The 16,492-nt window shown below is 41.8% G+C and overlaps 2 protein-coding genes and 1 pseudogene across 6 annotated transcripts in view; 1 reads left to right on the top strand and 2 right to left on the bottom strand.

Annotated features, from left to right (window-relative positions):
* The window catches only part of LOC101040877 (class I histocompatibility antigen, B alpha chain-like), a 361,503-nt gene that overhangs the window by 126,887 nt on the left and 218,124 nt on the right, over positions 1 to 16,492 (bottom strand). The window lies entirely within an intron of this gene.
* The window catches only part of LOC101050865 (patr class I histocompatibility antigen, A-126 alpha chain-like), a 99,836-nt gene that overhangs the window by 71,560 nt on the left and 11,784 nt on the right, over positions 1 to 16,492 (bottom strand). The gene's annotated exons all lie outside the window — the stretch shown is intronic.
* On the top strand, positions 11,902 to 12,608 carry LOC101044174 (E3 ubiquitin-protein ligase RNF34 pseudogene; annotated as a pseudogene).

Here is a 16,492-nt window from a genome sequence, read left to right as displayed (position 1 = left end):
GGTGGAGTCTTGCTTTGTTACTGAGGCTGGAGTGCAGTGGTGCAATCTCGGCTCACTGCAACCTCCACCTGCTGAGTTCAAGCAATTCTCCTACCTCAGTCTCTTCAGCCCCCCTCGATGGCACTGGTTTTGAAGTTATTTCCACATTCAATAGGATTCTTAGGTATAATTTCTTTCCTAGGCTGGGCTAAAGGTCATAAAGAATCTGTAATCAGCATTATTTAATACTATTTTTACCCTTACCCATATCTTATTGTAATGAATAAGTGGGCCAGGCACAGTGGCTCATGTCTGTAATCCCACCATTTTGGGAGGCTGGAGGCAGGCGAATTACCAGGTCAGGAGTTTGAGACCAGCCTAGCCAAAGTGGTGAAACCCCATTTCTTCTAAAAATACAAAAATTAGCTGGGCATGGTTGTGCACACCTGTAATCCTAGCTACTCAATAGGTTGCGACAGGAGAATCGTTTGAACAAAAGAGGCAGAGGTTGCAGTGAGCTGAGATCAGGACATTGCACTCCAGCCTGGGCAACAGAGCGAGACTCCATCTAAAAAAAATTAGTTCTGTTTGGAGAATTTGTTAATGCAGTAGCCTAAAGCTATGATTTTAAGAAAAAAAATGCACAGTAAAGTTCTATGTAGCTGAAGGGCATGGTGTCAGTATACGGTCTGTTCCCTGGCCATTGATGGTACCACTAAGTGCCCTACTGATGGTCACTGTCCACCTGAAGGCCTGATGTGTACAGCTCCCATCATTGTAATTATTATTTTGAAGCAGAGTCTTGCTCTGTCACTCACAGTGGAGTGCAATTGTGCAATCTCAGGTCACTGCAACCTCCACCTCCCAAGCAGCTGGGATTACAAGCATTGCATCATATTTTGTTGTATATTATTGAGGTGGTGGCCTTATTAAGTCTTGTGTTTCCCTCCTAATAATGATTCAGCATGTGTGGCTACATACAAGGGAGGCTGAATGAATAAATAAATGACATATATATATATATTCTTTTTCTTTTTTTATTGCATTTTAGGTTTTGGGGTACGTGTGAAGAACATGCAAGATTGTTGCATAGGTACACACATAGCAGTATGGTTTACTGCCTTTCTTCCCATATATATATATTTTTAAAGCTGTACCTTTGGATTAGAGCAAACTGTAGGATATTTAAGTGAATTCCCTGAGGAATGTGAACATTGTAAACAGGTGAGTGCATTATTCTCTACTTCCCTCTCCCCACAGAGCCATTGTTCACCATCGTCCACCCTGACCCCTGCACTAGGAGGCACACCACTCAGCACCTGCCCCTGCCTCAGCACAGCAGATCCTCAGAATTCAAAAAGTGAACCTACCCTCCTGTTCTCTGTTTCTTTGTTTGTTTTGTTTCATTTTGTTTTGTTTTGAGACAGAGTTTTGCTCTTGTCACCCAGGCTGGAGTGCAATGGCGCAATCTTGGCTCACCACATCTCCCCTGCCCGGGTTCAAGTGATTCTCTTGCCTCAGCTTCCCGAGTAACTGGGAATTACAAGTACCCACCACCAAGACAGACTAATTTTTGTAATTTTTTTGAGATGGGGTTTCATCATGTTAGCCAGGCTGATCCCAGCACTTTGGGAGACCCAGGTGGGCAGATCCCCTGAGGTCGGGAGTTCGAGACCAGCCTGACCAATGTGGAGAAACCTCGTGTCTACTAAAAATACAAAATTAACCAGGCTTGATGGTGTGTGCCTGTAACCCCACATACTCGGGAGGCTGAGGAAGAAGAATTGCTTAAACCTGGGAGACAGAGGTTGTGGTGAGCCGAGATCTGCCATTGCACTCCAACTAGGGACAGAAGAGCAAAACTGGCTCAAAAAAAAAAAAAGTTTGTAATATCTTAGCACAGCTTCAAGGAAAGTATGTGAGAACAATAACTCATAGAGCAAGACATCTATTTAGAGTGAGTGAGTCACAGGGGAGATCTGGGAGGGAAACACTGTAACCCTTTCATTCCCAGAAAAGGAAGGTTGATCCACAGACGGGTACCCCAGGCCTGGATAGTGAGATTAGGTGGAAGGGGTTCTGAGGTATTAAAGGAATGGGTCCCTCTCCCTACATCCTCCCTGTGCTATGCTTTGGAGGAGGCACAGTTCATCAGCTGTGCAGCTGGGCGAAGAGAAGTCAGGGTCCAGAGACAAGGGAGCTGAGAACAATCTGTGTCTTGCTGGTCTGCACAAAGCAGCTCTCAAACTGTGGAGGACACGGTAATGACCAGATTCAGCTCAGCCACTCTCAGCCTCGACACCCTGAGCATTATGGGCAGCCCCTTGCCATCCCCTACCTTCAAATCCAGAGATCCCCTACAGCACAAAGCTGCTTCCCAGTCAACTCCTGTTGACATTGGGCCCCAAGGATCACATTTCAGGAAGCTGTGAACACCACATCAGTGTTACCACCTGGAAAATGATAATAAAGAGGACCCAGCAGAGCCTGCAGGAGGAGAAAGAGAGAACTGTATTTTAGGCAGGACCGTGGAATGAGTGAGGAACAGGACCATGGCTCCATCCTCTCTATTCCAGGTGTTAGAGATGAGCTGCCCCCGCTGCCCCTTCCTTGCTGGTTTTTATAGAGTAGACTCCTCCTGATGTTGTTATGAGGAGAGAAGACCCTGTTAGGTGCCATGGTAGAAGGGGGCCCAAGGGTCAATGAATACCTGGTTAATATGTTGCTACCAGCGGAGATTAGGAAATTAAACCATTAAACCCAGGACCCAGGACAGGAGGAAAAGACAGTGGAGGACCCTGCAGTCTCCTGGATGTCTGTTTGCAGCAAAGTTCTTTCCTTCAGGGTTCAGGGCACCCAGTATCATGATTCTGAGTGTTGCTATCCTGCTGTTTTCATTGTGAATGGGTCTGGACCCCTACTTTCCTTCAATATAAATAAGTGGGAGGATCTGTTCACATACACCTGTTACCTACATATTAGTTAATAGTGCACAAAAGTTTGGTTTAATATTTTATGTCTCGTAAGAAATAAGCAAAATAGAAGGATGATGTTTTTATTAAAGGTAATTCAGGTTATGTGAGAATAAGATTCCTGGGGCCCTGGATAACTTAGTCCAATGTTTAGAATCCTCATGGAGGATCAGGGAGTACAGAGCCCAGAAATGGCCATGAGACCTGAAGCTCCCTGGTGTAAAGGACTCTGTCCTGCACCTGGGGCTCAGAAAGAACAGCATAGCTGACTCCCAGGGTCTCCAGCCTCCAGCCTCTACTGTCAGCCTGCACTTTCTCAGCCTTCCCAGCTGCCAAGTTTCTGGTTCCCAGCAGCCTCCTCTCTTACCCTTCACCTCTTCTGATCGGGGCCATTGGGCACTTGACAGGCACTGCCCTCCTTGTCAGTCTGCCTGGCTCCCTCTCAGGGTTTGTGGCTTGACTGGGTTCACCATCCCCAGCTCCAGCAGGAACAGGGAGAAGGGACTCATCAAGTCTCCCACGAAACAGTGGGATCCCTACAGGTAAGAAGGGGCAAAGCCATCTCTTCAGTCTCTTCCATACCTGAGAATTTCTTGCACATCCCGGCTCCAAGACCAGAGCAGGAAATAGTGCTAAGTCAGCAATGGTTCCCATGATGGTTAGGATGAGCTTGGAAGGTGATTCTGAGAAGAGAATGAAAGGGGCCTGGACCTTCAGGTCAAAATCCTGACCCTGCCACAGGGCCCAGAGTAGCTTCCCTTGTGCCAGTTCTGTGAAGGGATTTCCACCATATACCCATTCTTATCCACCTCAGTATAAGGGGTGCATCCTGGATCTAAATTTGCTCTGCCCCTTTCCACAGTCAAATCAGCATAATCTCTGCTGGTAGAAGCCCTGGGCCCAGAATCTGAAGGTGACTTTCCCATTAGGTCCTGAGTGAGAGTTCACAAGTGCTGTTGGCTGCTCTGAAGAGAGTCAGAAGCTGAGCCATATTGAGTCATATGCAGTAGGATTCTCATGGATAGAGAACATTTAATGGGAATCTCAGCCATTATCTTCCTGTGAGAGATCCAGCAACAATTTTCAAAGTTAAAAATAGATTCAGGATAAGCAAGTTTCCTAATCTCTAATGCTCTCTTTCTACAAATGTGTCTCATTGTCTGCAAAGCCATTCTTTTGCTTTTAATCTTGGTGATATTATTTTTCAGTTTTAAAAAAGAAAGAAAAACAAAACACTCTGGAGTGAAGAATTTCTTCGTGTGCACATCTTTTTTCTTGTGTGCATTGCCTTTCATTCACACTTCGGTGCATTCACACATTTGTGATTGCATTTTTTTGTTTTAATTTAGAATCATTTGTTAATTCCACAGTCAAGATAATATTGCCAATGAGAATTAAGATAAATTTTACATGCATTTTCTCAAAATTCATTACTTGATCCATTTATTCACTCTAAACCCATGTTAACTGCCATTCTTTAAATCTCATCTTTTACTAATGCTTTCATTTATTAATTCAGTCAAAAGCCACTGAAGTTTATAGCAAAAGGCAGAATGTTCCTATCTTTTCTGGGATTAATGAGAGTAGAAAGAAGTGAAGGGCAGAGGGACAAGAGGCCTCACAGAGGCGGACCAGATATAACGATACCGGCCTCCCTGGCCAAAAACTGACTTCCAGGATTCAGAATTCAAGGTCTAGGATTCAGGAGTAAAACATCCCAATATTTAGAAGGTTTCCTGGTCTCTCAAAGCACTTGCTCATTTGACCAGGGCTAAGAGCCTCACATATTTTGCTTCGAGGATCCAAGGTTAGAATTTGATTCAAAATGTCTCTGGGACATTTCATGTTATGGAAAGCCCAGCAGATGTAGCCAAAGGGTCTAGAGGGCACCAGCCACCTTTCCATGAAACTCTCTCCATTACTTATATTGACCATGTCCTCAGGGATTTAGTAAAATGGCTGTGTTCCTCCGAGTGAAAGTGAGGGGAGGTCACTGGGTAGTCAGAGATTTTGAATCCCTGTGTCCTTTCCCTCCATCTCACTTGTGTAAGCCCAGGAAAAAAAAACACGAATGTCAGAGGTGAATCCAGGCCCATGGATCCATTGTTGTCAGAGAACTGAAGCCAAGTGACCCAACAGTAATGAAGTCTATGAGGCTTTGGTCTCCTCAAAGCTCTCCTCCATGAGGAGCTGCCTCTCACTGCCATCAGGGACCTCAGGAGTTGGACATGGAATTCTTTGTCATGTCTGATGAGGAGCTGGAGAGGTCCCAGAGCATATAGAACTTGATCAAATTGGAGCCAGAGTGGAGTTAGGCAAAACTCTGCACTGACTCAGAGGCACCAAGTGTGAAATAAAGTCTTCATTCAGAGCTTCCACCAGGGCATCAGGCTCAGTAGTAATTCCTTTCTGCTGTTGCTATATTTGCCCTATGACAGCTGGTGTTTGAAGTAAGGAGAAACAGTTACATGGGCAGGAAAGCACATGCAATGAGAAAGCTGGGACATGATTTATTAAGCAGGAGGGACCCTTTTCTCTTTCATGGTAGATATGGGACTCTGTCATCTTTGCCCTGATGCCTCAAGTACAGAAGGTAAACTTCCTGCTCTCAGTTGAGTGGCCAAAAATGGGAGCTGAAATTTAGAGAATCAGTGGCAGCCTCCCTCTCTCCATCCTCCAGCCCAGTAAATCTAAGGCAAGGGCTTAGGGCTTTTGCACTTTATTTTCACCATGTATTTTCCTTATCTGGTTAAGAAAATAACAAAATGGTTAGATGTGGTGGCTTACACCTGTAATCTCAGCTTTTCGGAAGACTAAGATGGGAGAATTACCCGAGGTCAGGAGTTCAAGACCAGCCTGGTCAACATGGAAAAACGCCATCTCTACTAAAAGTACAAAAATTAGCCAGGTATAGTGACATTCACCTGTAGTACCAGATACTTAGGAGGCTGAGGCATGAGGAGCACTTAAACCTGGAAGGTGGAGGTTACAGTCAGCTGAAATTGTATTGCTATATTCCAGCTTGTGTGATAGAGTGAGACCTTGTCTCAAGAAAAAGAAAGAAAGAAAGAAAGAAAGAAAGACAAAGAAGGAAAGAAAGAGAGTGAGAAAGAAAGAAAGAAGAAAGAAAGAAAGAAAGAAAGAAGAAAGAAAGAAAGAAAGAAAGAAAGAAAGAAAGAAAGAAAGAAAGAAAGAAAGAAAGGAAGGAAGAAAATATCCAAAGGCATAAAAATTAAGTGTTGCAATCCTGCAATTCTTGTGGCACCCAGAGTACTGAACTAGACCAAGGGTGCCATGTGCTTGTCACTGCTCCACCACTCAATGGCTGTGACCTCAGGAGAATGTTTTCAAGTCCTGGTGCTTTTTAATTCATCTGTGAGTCATGGATAAACATATCCATTCTAGTGAGAATAAATGAGAACACATCTCCTCCTTACTGAGATGCAGTGACGGTCCCTCCAGTACCAAGGGGTAAATACAGAGAGAAACATGCAAGTAAAGTCATTAGCTTTTAGAATTTTAAGAAGCATGACTCTTAAAAGCAGGTAGAAAATATATAATACTTACAAAGTCCTGAGTAAAAATCCCCTTTTACTTTAGTAGTGATTACAAAATAATTATTTATCCTAATTTCTAGAAAACTAGCGGAAAAACTTGCTCTTCGGTATCTTAAGAAACTTAAATACAGCTTGTGATTATATGTCAGTTGGAACCACAAGCTTCATTCTGAGGATATCTGAAAAGAAATGGGGACATTTCCACTTTTTTGAGTGGCGACCATGGGACCCAAAGTGGCTTGGAAATGACCCTTTAACATCTATGCTTGTCAATTTTTAATTGATTTACTAAATTCTTAGAAAACCCAGATAATTCATACCCTGGAAAAATTCCATGCCCAGATACCAGGCAGGGTAATATGTGTGGTTTAATTTGTTAGGGAAGCCATAACAAACTACCACACACTGGGTGACTGAAACAACAGAAATTGCCAGACACGGTGGCTCATGCCTGTAATCTAAGCACTTTGGGAGGCTGAGGTGGGTGGATCATGAGGTCAAGAGATTGAGATCATCTTGGCCAACATGATGAAACCCCATCTCCACTAAAAATACAAAAAAAGCTGAGTGTGGTGGTGCATGTTTGTAGTCCCAGCTACTCAGGAGGCTGAGGCAGGAGACTCACTTGATCCTGGGAGGTGGAGGTTGCCTTGAGTCAAGATCATGCCATTGCAGTCCAGCCTGGTTGACAGAGCAAGACTTTGTCTCAAAAACAACAACAAAACAAAACAAAACAAACAATTTTTAAAAATACAGAAATTTATTGTATCACAGTGTCGCAGTTCTGGAGGCTGGAAGTCCAAGATGATAGTGTTGGCAGTGCACGTTTCTTCTGAGGCCTGTAGATGTCTTCTCCCTAGGTCTCCACATGATCATTCCTCTATATCTGTCTGTTTCCTAGTCTTCTCTTCATATAAGGACACCAGCCACATTGAATTTGGGCCCACTCATAGGACCTCATTTTACCTTCATGACCACCTTAAAGATCTCTCCAAATGCAGTCACCTTCTCAGTTACTGGGGTTTAGGACATCAACATGTCAATTTGCAGGGATAGAATTTGGCCGATAACAATCTGGATTATTCTTCAGTTTGCATTTTCTAAAGAATAAAATGGAGTAAATCTCTTGGGCTTGACTCTGTCTCTTGACACTGTGAAATTTTGTTCTTGCAATTAGAACAAAAAAAAGGAAAGTCAAAGGTTGGTGTCACCCAGAATGTGAGCCCTCCCTAACTGGCTGCCCCAAGACCCAGTGCTGTGTCATTCCTGCAAGTCTTGCTCCATTCTAGTGATTCTGGCTCCAGCTTTTGAACTGGGAATAGGATTCTCTCCAAGGGGAAAAACTTCTACTGCTGTGCAGGCTTCTTTTCTTTATATTTGCAGACAAAAAATGTTGATGTAATAAAAAAAAATGTATGTGTCAAATTTTTGTGGTAATTATTTTTATATCCTTATCAATACCCTGTATTGTGATGAATATGTTGGCTTCATTTAGATGGAAGGGACATGACAATGGACCTTTTGAGCCAGGATTTCTCTGGGCCTTTTCATGGGATTCAGTCCCTGCCATGGTGAGTGAAGGGTGAGCTCTTGGTGTAGGGTTTGGTCTTTACGATGAACAAAGCTGTTTGGGCAGCAAGTTTAGCTCTGAAAGCTTGAAGGTTAAGCAGGAGTGTGATCCTCCTCCCCATTCAAAAGGTCAAGGTAGAGCAGGTTCTTGTTCATGGTGCAGTGAGTGAGAAGGGAAAGTGACAGAGAGCATTCTTTCACTATTTTGTGGCATGCACACATCCAAGTCTCTGGTGTTTTAAAGAATTGAAACTGAGACCTAGATCCACTTATCTGTAAGGCAGAACTCTGGAGGAGGGAAGCATATCATCTCCACCACTGAAGAGATCCCTGAAGAGAGATTTGTGAGCTCCCACTTTACCAAAAATGACACAAAATTTTATCAAAATAAAGTAAAATTGTGGCTGTAGATGATTATTTAGAGCTTCAACTCCACATCTACTTCCTAAGACATGGTCCTTCCCCAGAATACTGTATGTTAGAAACAAATAGTTCCTCTTCAAAAGATTTACCTATTTGATCTCTATTCTCCAAAGCAAGGTCCTTGTCCATGTACCTCCTCACCTCTCACCTTCATCACCTGCTTGGGCAACAACTCTTCCCAACAGTCCCAATCTTTAGAAAAATATGCCTCACCACCTACTTTCTTGTTCCTGACCCTGCAAGTAATCTTTCCTTCCTTTGCCATCTCCGGACATGCCTGGACATGCTTAAACATGTCTCTCTTCACCACTTATGTAACCAACCTGTACCTTCCTTATTTGGAAATTGCTAAACAATATCCAATCAGGGTCAATTTAGATTGTGCATTCCAATCCCAGCCAGTGGGAAAGGACACAGAAGTAGTGACTGCATTAGGAATAAAAACCCCTGCTCTCCTTTGTTCAGTGTGCACTCTAAGCAGCCAAGAGTGTGAGTGGCACCATTCTGCAGAAATAAATTTGCCTTGATGAGAAATCTTTATTTAAGTGCTTATTTTCTTTGGAACTCTGAGCAATTGTTTCCAACATATAAAATCACAGGACTTTGACTTTAGCAGTAAAGCATGATGGTGTTATCCCTTTCTGACAGACGGGATGTTTTAGATTGCATGTATTTTCCAAAGATGGTTGCAAAAATATTTTTCATAACACTTGTTTTTTTTAGTTTGACCCATCACTCCCTCGTCAAGAGGTAAGGTCTCTCCACTCCCTTAAACATGAGTAGATCTGATATCTGCATTAGCCAACAAAATATGGCAGAAGCCTGGTTGTGTTCAGTTATGGGCACTGGTGTTAACCATCTTGCCTGCATCTGTTTCCCTCCACTTCAATCCCTGAACCATGTAAAACTCCCAGACCACCATCTGAGTCCAGCCAACACATAGACCCCTATGAGAGATCATAAAAAATTCTTAGTTATTATTTTCATGAATATCCTTTCCTATCCTTCCAATTTCAACTTCTATGTGTCCTTAGAGTCACAGTGAGTATCTCGCAGTGAAGATACGGTTAGATTCTTTTTATTCTATCCATTGTGATAACCTCTGAGTTCTGATTGGGGAGTTTAATCATTTTAAATTTAAAGTAATTACTGATAAGAAAGGACTTATTTCTGTAATTGTGATGTTGGTTTTATGCATGTCTTGTAGCTGTTTCATCCCTCATCTCCTTAGTTCCAACCTTCTTTGTGTTTAGTCAATTTTTTTCTAGTGGCATGTTTTTATTGCCTCCTCATTTTCTTTTGTGTGTAGTTTATGTATATTTTCTTTGTCATTACTATGATATTGTATATAACAATACAGTTATAACAGTCTTGAAATTAACATGAAAACTCTGCTTTTTTACATCTTTTTCCACCCCTCATTTTACATTATTGATGCCACAACTTACACCTTAACAGGCTGGCAGGCTGGAAAGTCACAATGTTGCAGTTTTCTATCTAAAATTTGTTGACCAGGTTGGCAGACTGGAAACCTAAACTGTAGTTGCTGCTATCACTTTGAGGCAGAATTTTTTCTTTTCTGGGAAGCCTCACATTTTGCCCAGGCCTTCAGCTGATTCAAAAAGTCTCACCCACATTTTTTAGGGTGATTTCCTTTTTATAAAATCAACTGAAATCAGATTTTAATCACAACTGCAAAACACCATCATTGCAACTTTTAAATTTAGTTTTTGATTAAATAACTAGGCTCTATGGTTTAGTGAAATTAACACATAAGAGCTGTTATCCCAGTCCATGCTTGTGAACTTGGCATCCATTAATGTTTTCTTAAACCATAGTTAGTCTCCAAATAAAAACAACCATAAAATCATATGTTTGCCAAAGATTATACAACTATCTTGCATCCAACTAAAAATACACTGAACCATTCCTCAGAAAAAGATTCAAACTGAATTCATGATATGCACTCTTCTCTTTGATATACTGTAACCTAAACACCATGTTTAATAAAAGGTAAGCCATCATTAATAAAAGGGAACTCTTGTTATCACATTTTATGTTTTATTACAAGATGATAAGGAGAATATGAAAACAAAGGTATTTCCTTAACACATGTATGGATACATATACACAGACATAAATATCATTATATAAACATTAGAAAGGGAGGATCCAAGATACCCAAATAGGAACAGCTCCATAGTGCAGTTTCCAGCAAGAACAACGCAGAGGGTGAGTGCCCCACTGCATTTCCAGAAAAATTTTCACAGCCCACAAACCAGGAGATTCCCAGGCTGAAAAGCAGCACAAGTTTTCAGCACAGTGGTTTCAGCCAGTGCTGGGTTGGCACATAGAAACACACAACTCTGTGCAGCCATTTCAACTGGTGCCTGGAATGCCTGGGAGACAGAGTTGTCCATTCAACTGAAAGGGAGGTGGCAGAGACAGGGAACCAGGCAATCTGGCTCAGCAGGTAAAAACCCCACAAAACAGACAATCTGAAACGCTCTGGATTGAGAGTTTTGCAGCAAGTGCAGCTGGAGCTGGGACAGTCTAGCTCAGTGGAGGGAAGGGTGACCACCACTACCTAGGCAGTCTGCCACTACTGAGGCAGTTCACACAGCAGCTGGGCAGAGCCTGCAGCAGCTCAGCAATGCCTCTGCTGGCAGACTATGACTAGAGTACTGTGTGCAGGGCAAGGCATCTATGAAAAAAGGCAGCAGCATGACAGGAACTTATAAATAAAGCAGAACTTCCTAGGACAGAGCACCTGGGAAAAGAGGTGGTTATGAGTTCTGCTGCAACAGACTTAAAAGTACCTGCCCAGCATCTCTTCACTGAACAATGGAGCGCCCATCACAGCACTTGAGCTGTGGGACAGACTGTCTCCTCAAGCAGCTCCCTGACCCCCATATTCCCAAAGAGACACCTCATAAAGGAGAGCTCAGGCTGACATCTGGCAGGTACCCTTCTGGGATGAAGATAACAGAAGAAGAAACTGGCAGCAACCTTTACTGTTCTGCAGCCCCTGTGGGTTATCCCCAGGCAAACAGGGTCTGGAGTGGACCTCCAACAGTCCTTCAACAAAGGGTCCTCATTGTTAGAAGGAAAACTAAGAAACAGAAAGAAATAACTTCATCATCAACAAAAAGAACATCCACTCAGAGACCCCATCTGAAAGTCAACAACTACAAAGACCACAGAGAGATAAAGCCACTAAGATGGGAGGTGCCATAATTGCTGCCCAGAGAGAAGAAGGTCTGCAGTGCAAGGAGCTGCTATGGTGCTGAGTTCCCTGGCAGAGCTGGCTGGGCTGAGCTGAGGCAGTTGCAGCCACGAAGGTGGGGAAGTGGTGCTAAGGATCAAGTATACTGTTTTAAAAAAGAAAACAAAACCCAAGCATGAGGAAGGTGGGTGCCACGTCTATGTGGGCTTCATGCTGTGGGCTGCTGAATGAAGTCATGGGAACTGGAGCTGTCAGGGACCAGCAGTCAGAATTTGCAGGAGCCACCAGTCCATTCAGATTTACACCAAACCCTGATTTTTCCACCTATCCACCAGCAGCTATGGAAGGGTCCAATATAGTTTGCAAAGCCTGTGGACTTTCATTTTCAGTCTTTAGAAAGAAGGTACAAAGTGAAATCACTTCAGCAAAACAGATGATGATGACGACGATGATGAGGATGATCATGAAGAAGAAAACGTGGATGATTGGACCCCTGGGCTCTCCAAGGAGAGAGTGAGAGCTTCACTGTCTGACTTGTCAAGCCTTGATGATGTGGAAGGGATGAGCATGCACCAGCTGAAGGAAATTTTGGCTGGAAATTTTGTCAACTATTCTGGCTGTTGTGAAAAATGGGAACTGGTGGAGAAAGTAAACCGGTTATACAAAGAGAATGAAGAAAATCAAAAGTCCTATGGAGAGTGGCTGCAGCTGCAAGATGAGGAAGACGACAGCCTGTGTCACATCTGCATGGATGCTGTTATCGATTGTGTCCTGCTGGAGTGTGGGCACATGGTTACCTGCACCAAGTGCAGCAAGCGCATGAGTGAGTGTTCCATCTGCCAGCAGTACGTGGTGCGAGCTGTGCACATGTTCAAGTCCTAAAACTGAGGCTCCCCTCAACAGGACAGTCACCCCCAAACTTGACCCCAAACATTTCAGTGCACAGAAGGAACTAGAAAGTTACTGTTCAAAGTCTGAAGCTATTTTTAAAAATTATTTTCACTACTAAGTGGGGACAGAAAGATCCATACTGAGTTGTGGAAACCTTGGTCCATGCCATGAGCCTGTCTGCCTGTGGACACATGAGCTTCCCAGGCTCAGCTGGGCTCTATCACACATCCTGTGAACACTCATTGAAGTCAGCCTATTTGCACCATGTGGGCATCAGCTACTGCTGTCTTTAGAGTACAGTTATCCAGTTCTCTTATTTCCCCTTCATCCTATTTTTAACTAAAACTGCTCAGATGTTTGAAACTTCTGTCCTCTTTGGATGAGATAAGTGTCCCCAAGCGGCCAACATGGAACATGCTGAGCAGGGGCTCCTCTGAATGTTCACTTTATTAGTCATGTATATTTTAAATGCTAACATTTGATGAATGTAATTCATTCATCAAATTGTTGGTGTTTCTACATTTAAACATAATTGGGAACAACTGACTTTCTATAGTCGACTGCCAAGGCCTTAGATTACACATGTCCATTTTTGTTCAGGTATAGCTGTTTATAGCAAGGGCTGCATCTAGCTTCTTTTATTAGAAGTGTGTGTGCTACAATCTTTATTAACGTGTAATCAGTTTACACTGTTTACACTATACAAGTGAAGGTGTATTTTCAGTGCTACCTGCTAGCTGATTTTAACTTTAGAAATAAAATTAGTTTTAAAAGCAAAAAAAAAAAGAAAGCCACTAAGATGGGAAGAAACCAGTGCAAAAAGGATGAAATCTCCAAAATCCAGAATGCCACTCCTTCTCCAAAGGATCAAAACTCCTCACCAGCTAGGGATGAAAGATGGATAGAGAATGAATCTGATAAATTGATGGAAACAAGCTTCATAAGGTGGGTAATAACAAAATTCTCAGAGCTAAAAGAGCATGTTCTAACCCAATGCAAAGAAACTAAAAACCTAGAAAAACGATTAGATGAGACGCTAACTGGAAGAAACAGTTTAGAGAAGAATATAAATGACTTGATGGAGCTGAAAAACACAGCACGAGAACTTCATGAAGTATACACAAGTTTCACTAGCCAAATTGACCAAGCAGAAGAAAAGATATCAGAGATTGAAGATCAATTCAATGAAATAAAAGAAAAAGGCAAGAATAGAGAAAAAAAGAGTGAAAAGAAATGAACAAAGCCTCCAAGAAATATGGGATTATGTGAAAAGACCTAATCTACGTTTGACAGGTGTACCTGAATGTGAGAGAGAGAATAAATCCAAGCTGGAAAACACTCTTTAGGATATTATCCAGGAGAAATTCCCCAACCTAGCAAGCCAGTCCACCATTCAAGTCCAGGAAATACAGAGAAAGCCACAAAGTTACTCCTTGAGAACAGCAACCCCAAGGCACATAATCGTCAGATTCACCAGGGTTGAAATGAAGGGAAAAAAGCTAAGTGCAGCCAGAAAGAAAGATATGGTTACTCACAAAGCGAAGCCCATCAGACTCACAGCAGATCTCTCAGCAGAAACCCTACATGCCAGAAGATAGTGGGGGCCAATATTCAACATCCTTAAAGAAAAGAACTTTCAACACAGAATTTCATATCCAGCCAAACTAAGCTTCATAAGTGAAGGGGAAAGAAAATCCTTTATGGACAAGCACTTGCTGAGAGATTTTGTCACCACCAGGCCTGACTTACAAGAGCTCCTGAAAGAAGCACTAAACAAGGAAAGGAACAACCAGTACCAGTCACTCCAAAAATGTACCAAATGGTAAAGACCATTGACACAATAAAAAAAAAAAAATGCATCAACTAATGGGCAAAACAACCAGCTAGCATCAAAATGGCAGGATCAAATTCACACATAACAACATTAACCTTAAATGTAAATGGGCTAAATGCACCAATCAAAAGACACAGACTGGAAAATTGGATAAAAACTCAAGACCCATTGATGTGCTGTATTCAAGAAACCCATCTCACATGCAAGGACACACACAGGCTCAAAATAAAGGGAGGGAGGAATATTTATCAAGCAAATGGAGAGCAAAAAAAAAGCAGAAGTTGCAATCCTAGTCTCTGATAAAATGGACTTTAAACCAACAAAGATCAAAAGAGACAAATAAGGGCATTACATAATGGTAAAAGGATCAATACATCAAGAAGAAATAATGATCCTAAACATATAGGCATTCAATACAAGAGCACCCAGGTACATAAAGCAAGTTATTAACGACCTACAAAGAGACTTAGATTCCCACACAATAATAGTGGGAAACTTTAACACTCCACTGTAAATATTAGACAGATTAACGAGACAGAAAATTAACAAGGATATACAGAACTTGAACTCAGATCTGGACTAAGTGGACCTAATAGACATTTACAGAAATCTCTACCCCAAATCCACAGAATATACATTCTTCTCAGCACCACATTGCACCTACTCTAAAACTGACCACATAATTGGAAGTAAATCACTCCTCAGCAAATGCAAAAGAATGGAAATCATAACAAACAGTCTCTCCGACCACAGGGCAATGAAATTTGAACTCAGAAATAAGAAACTAATTCAGAACTGCACAGCTTCATGGAAACTGAGCAACTGGCTCCTGAATGTTGACTGGATAAACAATGAAATGAAGGCAGAAATAAAGATGTTCTTTGAAACCAACAATAATAAAGACACAACATACCAGAATCTCTGGGACACATTTAAAGCAGTGTCTAGAGGGAAATTTATAGCAATAAATGCCCACATGAGAAGTCAGGAAATATCTAAAATTGACACCCTACCATCAAAATTGAAAGAGCTAGAAGAGCAAGATTTAAAAAAAAAATTAAAAGCCAGCAGAAGACAAGAAATAACTAAGATCAGAGCAGAACTGAAGGAGATAGAGACAAAAAAAAGCCTTCAAAAAATTAATAAATGCAGGAGCTCGTTTTTTGAAAAGGTCAACAAAATATACAGACCACTAGCCAGATTAACCAAAAAGAAAAGGGAGAAGAATCAAATAGATGCAATAAAAAACAATAAACGGGATATTAACACTGATTCCACAGAAATGCAAACTACAATCAGAGATTACTACAAACAACTCTACGCAGGTAAACCAGTAAACCTGGAAGAAATGGATAAATTTCTGGACACTTGTATCCTCCCAAGCCTAAACCAGAAAGAAGATGAAACTTTGAATAGACCAATAACAAGGGCTGAAGTTGAGGCAGTAATGGCCTACCAAATAAAAAAACTCCAGGTCCAGATGGGTTCACAGCTGAATTCTACCAAATATACAAACAGGATCTGGAACCATTCCTTATGAAACTCTTCCAAACAATCCAAAAAGAGGGAATCCTTCCCAAATCATTTTATGAGACCAACATCATCCTGATACCAAAACCCAGCAGAGACTCAACAAAAAAGGAAAACTTCAGGCCAACATCCATGATGAATACAGATGCAAAAATCTTCAATAAAATACTAGCAAACTGACTGCAACAGCACATCAAAAAGCTTATCCATCATGATCAATGCAAGGCAGGTTCAACATGCACAAGTCTATAAACGTAATCCACTACATAAAAAGAACCAAAGACAAAAACCACATGATTATCTCAATAAATGCAGAGAAGGCCTTCGACAAAATTCAACAGTGCTTTATGCTAAAAACTCTCAATAAACTAGGTATTGATGGAATGTATCTGAAAATAACAAAAGCTATTTATGACAAACCCACAGCCAATATCATACTGAATGGGCAAAAACTGGAAGCATTCTCTTTGAAATCTGGCACTAGACAAGGATGCCCTCTCTCACCCCTCCT

This window comes from Saimiri boliviensis, chromosome 4, assembly GCF_048565385.1.
Source record: "Saimiri boliviensis isolate mSaiBol1 chromosome 4, mSaiBol1.pri, whole genome shotgun sequence".
Taxonomy (NCBI): domain Eukaryota; kingdom Metazoa; phylum Chordata; class Mammalia; order Primates; family Cebidae; genus Saimiri; species Saimiri boliviensis.
The sequence above is the reverse complement of the archived record's forward strand: the minus strand, read 5'-3'. Positions and strand labels throughout refer to the sequence as shown.